We start from the raw sequence: 10,499 nt of genomic DNA on the forward strand, positions 1-10,499 counted from the left end.
TCCCGTTTATAGCTCTTATTTATTGTTTTGTATACAAGTTTTTTTGGATTTTCATACTATACACTTATATGCTCAAACTTATGAATTGCTCACCTACCTTTGTGTTGACAAACTTTATTTTATGAAATGTTACAGGTTTGACTTTTGTTGACTCGAGTGCTTGACGGAAAACGTTACCAAGACCTTTAGGATATTAGCAAACCGAACAATATAATTATTACTTGTATTCAGTTTGTTTGTGCAGACGAGAAGTGTTGTTTACCGATTTGTTGAAATAAAATGAGTTAAATGAATATTGTCATTTTAAATAGTGTCTTGTGTATTTGTCCAATCACGTTGCACCCCGGCATGTACCGCCTTTGGTCGGGGTGTGACAGGAAATAAGGCACGAATTTCGAGGTAAGTTAATATGGCTAGAGAGATGTTAGAAAGAGATAAGAAAGCTGAATTTTGTGTGCCAAGAATGAGATCCCGGACTTGCTATTTATAGGCAAAGTCTGGTGTCCCATCGCGGTACGCGACCGCCTTCAAGGCACCCGTCGCGTACCACGACGTAGCCTTGGTGAGCTGCCCAGTAGGCTTGCCACGTGGCAGGCGTTGCGCCACGTGGCGACACGTGACGGACGTGTTGCCACGTGGCGGCAGACGTTGCCACCGTGTGCCACGTGGCACACGTGTCACAATGTGTCAGGTACCCCATCGCGGTACGCGATGGGGCTCTCTTCTGATCCATCGCGTAGCGCGATGGGTCAGGAAATCAGAACTTTTATTTTTAACCCTCAACTTTGAAATTTGGCATATTTAGTTTTTTTTCTTTGAAAAATTTACATTTTGAACTCGAAATTTTCACGATGTTACATATAGATTATGTTGGATCATAAACATAATTAGGTGATGGTCTTACAATCATTATAACAAGAAGAAAAAAAGACAAGAAAACATGAACAAAACTTTATGTCTACTTTCTGATCTTGAGATAAACAAACAAAAGAAAATATAAATTAAAAACTCCATTGAAAGAACTATTATTGGAGAGAGAAGAAGAATGAGCAGATGAAAATGATGACCATATGGGGTATTTATTGTTGTGATTTGAAAGAGATTAAGTAAGTCTTGAGAAGAAAGTTGTGTTTGAAATATGTTATAAAGATGTTCTTATTTCAATAAAAGATGTCACATAAAATACTTAGGATAAAAACAATTTAAGATGACTATAATTATTTATGTTAAATGTTAATATAGTAATATAGACAAACCCGGTTCAAAGTGTTAAATTGACGATTGCATATATGAAAATAATGTTAATAACTTCAAATGAACTATTGATGATTCAATAATAATAATAATAATAATATAGCGTTGAAATCAAGTTTGAAAAATAGCAAATGTTACATGTACGAGTCCAAAAATCCCGATTTCGAAAATCACAAATTCTTGGTATCGGTACCGAAATTTTTGGTTCGGTTCGGTACCGTACTGGTATTTAGGTAAAATTCGAGAAATACCGATCCCGTACCATACGTACCGGTACCGTACCGATACCAAAACTCAAAATTTTGGTACCGATTCGGTACCAAAACGGTACCGGTACCAAATTTGCTCATCATTGCTTTCAAATCTCACATTTCCCCTCTCTTTTCCTTTCATTTCTTCCCTTAAATAAAACTTGAGAACACACAATTTTTAATTTTTCCTTTCTTTTCAAAAAAAACTTAAAAACACACCTACCTTTATCTTTACATTCATTTCCTTTCCCTCATCCAGTTGAACAAAACTCAGAATCACAAGGTAAAAAAAGGGCACTATTACCTCCATGCTAAAACCCTTTTCATAAATATTAAATAGTTGGTGTTTGGTGCTCAATGAATGAATGATAATAGATATGTGTTAAGATAAATAACAGAATGATAAAAACATTTTTTATATTTATATAATATGGTGTATAGGATAAAGTAAAATGAAAAGAATATTGAGAAAAGTGTAGGAAAGAAGAGGACATTGTGCTAATGATTCTAAGTTGAAATTAACTGTGACATTTTGGTATACACATTTATTTGCAAACATATGTATTATATAGGAATTCCGGTTTGTTAGGAGACGATTATATATTTTTTAACATTTTGCATATGTATACTTGTACTTAATTTTTTAGTTAATGATGCTCTTTACATTTGTTTGACATGCAAACGTGTGAAGCTAGATGCATTGTAAACTTGTAATAATAAGTTAGACATATCTTCAATTTCTATGGCGTTTATGGTTTTAGCTCTAGTCATGAAGATCCGAAACATAATTTGTAGGTTGGACCCTCTATAAAACACACTGTCAAATATTACTCCTTTTTAGGTCTAATATTTTACTTCAGAACAAATGCAATAGCTACTTAAAACAGCTTATGCCAACCTGACATAATTTTAGAAAAATGAAAATAATATTGGTTTAGGTGTTAATTTACAACTAAAAGACTTGATTTTATTATTATTATTATTATTATAATTACTATATATATATATATTTGCGTATGTGAAGACTTTTCAGAAAGCCAGTCTTCTTTGAAATAACTATAATTTTTTTATTCTTACAAGTAACCATCACGCCCAAAATTATTTGAGGTGCTAATTCTTTGTGACCCGATATTCTTTTTTTTTTTACATAACAGATCGCCTAAGATGTCACAACAAAGATGTATTACGATTAGTTTAAAACAAGAAGAAAGTTTAGCTGTAGGGCTGGCATATCGTGTATACCCGTACACGATAAGACACGAACACGAAATGGGTATACCTGTACACGATACGAAAACTTATTGTGTACCTGTAACCCAAACACGAACACGTAATACCTGGTATACACGATAATACACGGTAATAGTTGTTTAGAAACACATATTTGACAACCTTTTAGCGAAACAATAGTCGGCGAAAGTTCATAAAAGTCTTAAAATAAAATATCAAAGTCGACGGGTAAAGGCAGGAGAGAGTATGACCACGACGGGTGATGGCAAGCGTGAGAGGGAAGGCCGACGACGAATTTCGGGTGATGGTCGGCGTGAGAGGGAGGATGGATGTTGAGACTTGAGAGACAGACGGCTGTAAGAAACTAAGAATGAATTAGGGTTAAGGATAAATGGATAATGAGATATAATATAAGTTATAACTATATATATTTATTTAATTTTATAAATAACCAGGTATTAACAGGTACCTAACAGGTACTTTCGTGTCTACCTGCTTAATACACGAAACCTGTTAAGGTCTTACCTGTTACCTGTTAAAATCGTGTAGATACGTGTCGTGTAATTGTGTATAAATTGCCAGCCCTAGACTTTAGCCTCTCATCACACACTCATTTAAAATTATAAATGATAACTTGTCAGAATGTCTAATGATTCTTGTTTAGAAAACTATACTTGTGTTGTGTTTTTAAAGAATATATTGAAAACATTTGTTGAGGGTTGTTAGCCAACAAAACTCTATCTTTGATCCATCTACCCGTCTGTCATTTGATTATATTAAGTCCAACAATTTCATATTTTAATCTTTTTCTGTATAAAATCCCGTGAACAATAAGAAAACAAATACAACACTAAAGCTATCTCCAGCATTATTTAAATGTTCAATAATTATTTATATTCAGAAAAATATATATTTTATTAGGTGCATGCAAACCATGGCGTATGTTTCTAAGAAAAGCCGGTTAACCTTCGGTTGGTTGTTACAAAATAGGGACGAGGATTTGTCTCGAATGTTGTCCTAGAATGTGACTTATTAACAATTTATTTGTTATAGCAGGAATAAAATGTTTTAGATTTTTCTTTTTGTTTTCATCTGAAAAGACAATAATTATGACGCGATCATGATTCAAATAGAACTGGATTGAATATAAAAAATTTTAACTTCTTTATCGATTTAAGTTTTGTAATAATATAATTGTAAACAATACTTGTCTTGTTGAAACAAATATAAAATGAGTATTTCTTTTAGTTTAACTTACCAATTAAGATCCTAACATTTATTCGTATTTTCATATGCAATTTTCAAAACTTGCATAACAATAGATTTACTTGGAGTAACATAAATAGGAGTAGGGGTAAGAGGAGTAGGGGTAAGAGTGGATGGATATAAGGGTGTATAGCCATTAAAAAAAATCATTTAAAGACCAATTTGAACTAGACAATAAAATTTTAGGAATTACAAAGCCAATGATTAATGAGCTTTAACTTAACTCTGCACATTACTTTTATATTATTTATAATATACGAAGAATAAATTAGATAAATGTTAGACCGTATAAACCATATGTTTATTTTGTTCTGATCATGATATAGAAGGAGGCCGTGTAACCTATTACTTCACTCTTTTAAGCATTCCTACTAAATCTACAAAACACTAGGTTCAAGTGAAGTGATACTAGAAATTTTGTATTAAACATGTTTATGTTGAATATAGCCTATGTTTTATACAACCACTCAATTGTATTAATTTAAGAAGTAACTTTCATTGTTTCTCATATCCTAAATTAAAAATGGGCCACTGATTTGTTTCTGTTTAGCCTACAAGGATTGGACTAATCTTTGACCCAGTGAAAACTATTGGGCCGTCACACGTGATCTGATTATTAAGTTTGAGAATGTGACCAAGATATTATTATTATTAGGTTATTAATTTACACAACAGAAGCCTTAACCGCCTCTCAAACCCTACTACATATACATATACATACACATAATAATATTCTTCTTCCTACCTTACCTCCTCCGTCTTGTCTTCAATTTCAATTCAATCAACCTACTGGTAGGTATGTTTTCTTTCTTTTTTTTTTAATCGAAATTTATCATTTTTATTAATCTAGTTTACGAATTTTATTATTTGCTGGTTTTGTTCATCTCCAATTAGGATACATACTGATTTTAGTATAATTGATCTACAACTATTTGATCGAATTTGATTACTGCTGGATTTCATTTTCATCGTTGTTACAAAATCTCTGTTTATATATACTTATACATCGTCCCAGTAAACTTAATTGAATTTGATATTTCGATTGAATATGTTTTTGTTTATTTGTTGAAATTAGAAAGAATGAATGATAATAATGTTGAATTTATCTTTGTTTTTCGGGGTTTGGGTTGGGGCGTAATGGAAATTAACCCAAGTACTGGTCCGTTTATAGGTTGGTTTTCGGGTGTCGGGTGAAATCGACTGGGTTAGTACAGGTTGGGTTTCGGGTTACATTCACAAAATTTCTATTGGTCTGTGATCAAAATTACGAAAATAAAGTTGATATTGCGCCGTGTAATGTTTGTGTACACAAAATTCATAGTTTCATACACTTTATTTGACTCCAGTCTCAAACTGAAATAAAAGTAAACGGTCTGGAATTTAATTTACGCATAGTATAACAAACAGTTTTAGGAACTTCAAGGCTTGAACTTCAAATGGCTTTTTCAAATTAAGCCTAATTGTGCATCATATAACATACTATAAATGCTGGGATTTTTAATGGGCGGTTTGTTAAGTTTCCCGGGTAAACTTGCAACTGCAGAAATCAACCCATAAACCAACCTGAATTGTTTTTTTTTTGGGTAAAAGGTTATTTGGGTCTCGGGTCTATTCGGGCTGGTTTGGGCGTTCAGGTCCGGTTAAAAAACACACCCCTAGTTGAAATTGAATTAGACAAACGATATTCGATTAACTGACCTGTATCGTCGAATCGACCCAAAAACTTTTATGTACAGTCGTATGAAATTAGAGCATTTAAAAACAGTGAACCCACTCGAAAAAGTTCATGGATCCGCCACTGATACTTGATGCACGCAGATTGTGTGGAGCTTGTTAAAAAGTGGACTCTCATTATGCTTATTTGTTATTATTTATTTTGAACACAAATTATTGACATAAAATATAGAATTAGGTGCATACATATTTGATATATTATTTTTATATTTCAAGTCTCAGTAATCCCTTTGATTATGCACTTCCAATCACCTCTAAACGTAAAATATTCATATTGAGTTTGCATATAATCTGTTTTACATATAGACATAGAAAATATGCTGCAGTATTTGCATTGGCAAAAATCATGGCAAATGTCTAAAGATGCAATCAAATTTCATTGTTTTACCTATGAACACAAGTGGATATGTTACAAGTTATTGCAGCCCGTTAACTTTATACCAGTTTATCCAAGACGTTGAAAACCAAATTTTACTTTTTTATAATTACAAATTGCAAGAAAGTTTTAATCTTTTGCATAAATCAGTATCTGCCATCTAGTAGAATCATGGTTTTGCACTAATCAGTAACAACTACTTAAAGTTGCAGACAGTAGCTAAACGTTTTAATAAATATTAGACTGTTTTCTATTAACTGTTATTTATTTTGTTGACTTATGTTTTTCAGAAATGAACGGAGAAACAGGAATGTTTACAGTACAGCAAACCGTAGGCACCGTCTTATGCTGCAAATGTGGCATAATAATGGCCCCAAACGCAGCCAACATGTGTGTCAAGTGCCTCCGTTCAGAAGTCGACATTACCGAGGGCCTACAAAAACACGTAACAATAATCCACTGCCCTGAGTGTGACTGCTACTTGCAACCACCACGAACCTGGATCAAAGCCCAACTCGAGTCAAAAGAGCTGTTGACTTTTTGTGTCAAACGACTAAAAAACCTGAACAAAGTCAGGCTCATTCATGCTGAATTCATCTGGACCGAACCGCACTCCAAACGAGTCAAAGTCAAACTCAGAGTCCAAAAAGAGGTCCTTAACGGTGCAGTTCTCGAACAGGCTTACATGGTCGAGTACGTGGTTCAAGACCAAATGTGCGAGTCGTGCTCTCGGGTCCAAGCCAACCCAGACCAGTGGGTTGCTGCGGTCCAGCTCAGGCAACACGTGTCTCACCGACGCACGTTCTTCTATCTTGAACAACTTATTCTCAAACACGATGCTGCGATTCGCGCCATTCGTATCAAACAAATGGACCGCGGCATCGACTTCTTTTTTTCCAACCGTAGTCACGCGGTTAAGTTTGTCGAGTTCATTCAAAAAGTCGTCCCGATTAAGAGCCGTCATGATAAACAACTCGTGTCACAAGATACAAAAAGTAATAATTATAACTACAAGTACACGTTTTCAGTCGAGATCTGCCCGATTTGCCGTGAAGATCTCATTTGTCTCCCTCCAAAGCTCGCGTCTAGTTTAGGAAACTTCGGTCCGCTTGTCATTTGCACGAAGATTAGCAACAGTATTGAGTTACTTGACCCGTTAACGCTACGGGAATGTTTCCTCAGTGCTGACCAATACTGGGGAGCCGCATTTACGCCACTTCTTTCATCGAAACAGCTAGTGGAGTATGTGGTTTTGGATGTTGAGCCGAGTCCGAATAGCGCCAAGAACCGGTCAAAGTATATGATGGCGGATGTACAGGTGGCGCGCATGTCGGATTTTGGGATGAATGATACAATGTTTATGGTGAGGACGCATCTTGGGCGGTTGTTGAACGCGGGTGATTACGCCCTTGGTTATGACCTATACGCGGCTAATAATAATGACGTGGAGATTGATAAGTATAAAGGGCTTGTGATTCCAGAGGTTATTTTGGTCAAGAAAAGTTACGAGGAACAGAGGCTGAAGAAGCGGGGGAAGCCCCGAACTTGGAAGGTTAAACAAATTAATATGGAGGTTGATGTGAGTGCGACCCGGGGGCGGGCTGATGAAGAGAAGAATAATAATGAGTATGAAGAGTTTTTGAGGGATCTTGAGGAGAATCCTGATATGCGGTTTAATATTTCGTTGTATCGGAATAAAGAGTATGTGAAGTCGGAAATGGGGTCGATGACGGATGGTGAGGATGATTTGCCTACTGTGCCTCTGGAAGAATTGCTTGATGAGCTTAATCTAAGTGATGAGGAAGGTGGCGATGGTGATGGAGGTATGCAGGAGTAAGTGTTACCGAATAATTTTGGTTTGATTTAAATGTTTTTGTTGGATTTTTTTCTAGTGTATCGTTTAGTTTGTGAATTTATGAAAGTTATATTCGTATTTGGGACTTTAATCTATGCTTGTTTTGTTAACGGATTGGTTTGTAGAGCGTTGATTCTGCATCATTGTCCGGTTATGTAATGGAAGTTACGAATGATTATATATTTTTGTTTTTATTTCAAACTAGTTTTTTACCGGGTCAAGTTTGTAATTTTGTCATAATAGTTGCAGAAAAATATAAGCATAAGTGCAGAAGGGACAGACAGTTGCCTTAGAAAAAGTTTCAAACATGATTACAGATAAGGTTAGTGTTTTCAGGTGGCATTTTACGTCATGTAATTCCCATCAGATATTTTTATACTAAAAGGGAGGCTTTCTGATATGGCTGCAACTGAAGTGTTGTTCAAAATGAGGTGTTTTGAGGTTTTTGCAGACCATTTTCTTCTTTGTTGCTTCTGTCCGTTTTACGACATGGTTGCCAAGAGGAAGTTGGTTTATACAAAAATTGCAGCGGTGTGTCAGGTCAGCCTATGTAGTCCTCGGTTATGCTCCGTAGTAATATGTTGCCTGCAATATATGTGTTTGTAAGTATTGTTGTGTCATTGCGTGTAAATCAAGTCTAAAGTGTTTACTTGAGTTACCCAAAAAAATGTCAATTTTGTGGTGGACAATCACTGTCTAGCCTCCTTTCGAGGTGGCGATTCGTCTTCAGCAAATTATGATTATAGTGTATGTTAGTTTCGTTTTAGCAGATTTTAATATTCTAAATATGTTTACCTGTGGATGGGTCCTTTTCTTGGATCCTTGTGCAACTTTATCATTTTCGTTAACCTATTAACTCCAACTGTTGGGTTTGTCAAAACCATATTCAATGTCAGATTCCAACAAACTGTATAGATAACTTCATTTGAAAATGCAATAAACTTTCACTTACAAATCACTAAAGGTCCATAAGTTAATTTTTTCTAAACTGACTATGTTGATCACAAACTAAAGACTAAATGCATTGCAACTAAAGCACAAAACACACATTAAAAAGGAAAAGAAAATGCATCGCTACTAAAACACAAAACACACATTATCAGGTTTACCAGAAAAGTGAGAACTTCAAATCAGTAAGAATCCGAATTTGTTTTCTGTTTTGCGAGCTACCATAGAATGATGCCACTAACGATGTCATGATCTTCACACACCCTAAACCACACAAATCAACCTGCACAACACAAGAAAAATAATTCTTCAAAAAAAAAAAAAAAACAAAGAAAAAGATATGCAATGCAATACCATGTCAGTTGTATCAAGGGGTGCCTTCCTTTTTAGCATATTAAAACGGGTAATAAGCAAAAGTTACAGATTCGAAGTTCATCCATCGTGCCATTGGAAGTCAATATAAATAGTGTAAACCGGATATAAACAGTTCATGGTTAATAAATAATAATTTGCAAGCATGCATAATTGTCTTTGGTGTAAAAGCAATCGGTGAAGTTCAAAGCTTATGGTATGGGTGACAACAAAAAAATATGCGCATGGGCAATTTTGGTATTTACAAAAATTTGACAATACAGGTACGTCCAAAGTCTGAAATGAACTAAAAAAAGGACTTAAAAAATTTGCACCGACACAAAACATTTTCTAATCAAATTTTGAATAGTTATGAACTAAGACATGTGGACCGCATCGCTTACTTTATAACTATCCAACCAAATATGATTACAAAACGATACTTTAGTAAATGGTTGTAATGTAAAACGAATAATTTCGGTGTTATTTTTTAAGTCGGTGCAATCCGACTAAGAGTTAAAAGGTATATGCGTTAATCATAAAAGGAACCAAACTGCAACGCATCATCAGACTATTGAACCAAATGCAAACCTAATAAACAACAGAAGACACTTTCAAAGAAACATACACGGCTACACTGTCATGCTGCGTGCAAAGTTAGACATAAGTTATCATAAAGTTATCATCTGTCAGAACTCAAAAATCATATTGTATTTTGGTTGATTTTTACCTTTAAATAATTACTTAAAATCTGGCTTGAAAGATTATTAAGTAATCACAAGACACATAAATCTTGAATAAGATATATTGCTACCTCTAAAACGTAATATAATCTGAGTCAAAAACATGAAAACCAAATCATCTTATCACAAAGACATCATATAAATACTTTGGAAAAGCAAAAATGAAATTGGTTAAGATTTTCAATATAAAATTAAGTATTCCAAAATAAGGCCTAGTTTCGAACATTTAATTAATATTTTAAAAATAAATGAATCAATTGAAGACGATAAGATTTCAAGTCAGACAATAAGATTTTAAGTCTAAACCTTTATTGTATTGATTGATAAGTTGTGAATACTTGATTACAAATAAACCCTATTTATAACAATACAATTACTTGTTAGACAAGAATAGGAAAAAAACTAACTCAAAAACCCCCTAGATTTGTAAGTACGACAACTAGGTCCCCGCACTTACTCAAGATTACACTAACAATCACCCCCTAATCTTG

General features: G+C 34.4%; 1 pseudogene across 2 annotated transcripts; it reads left to right on the forward strand.

The window, feature by feature from the left end:
• The first annotated feature begins 4,728 nt into the window (after positions 1 to 4,728).
• Positions 4,729 to 8,142, forward strand: LOC143560061 (uncharacterized; annotated as a pseudogene). Of its 2 annotated transcripts, none has more exons than XR_013140045.1 (2): positions 4,729 to 4,797; positions 6,402 to 8,142. The product of XR_013140045.1 is annotated as an uncharacterized LOC143560061, transcript variant X1 (transcript). The 2 variants fall into 2 exon arrangements; XR_013140046.1 differs by having other exon boundaries at positions 4,729 to 4,793.
• Positions 8,143 to 10,499: the final 2,357 nt, after the last annotated feature.

Source organism: Bidens hawaiensis, unplaced genomic scaffold, assembly GCF_021521415.1.
Source record: "Bidens hawaiensis isolate Kalapana, Puna unplaced genomic scaffold, B.hawaiensis_p1.1 tig00020162_1, whole genome shotgun sequence".
Taxonomy (NCBI): Eukaryota; Viridiplantae; Streptophyta; class Magnoliopsida; order Asterales; family Asteraceae; genus Bidens; species Bidens hawaiensis.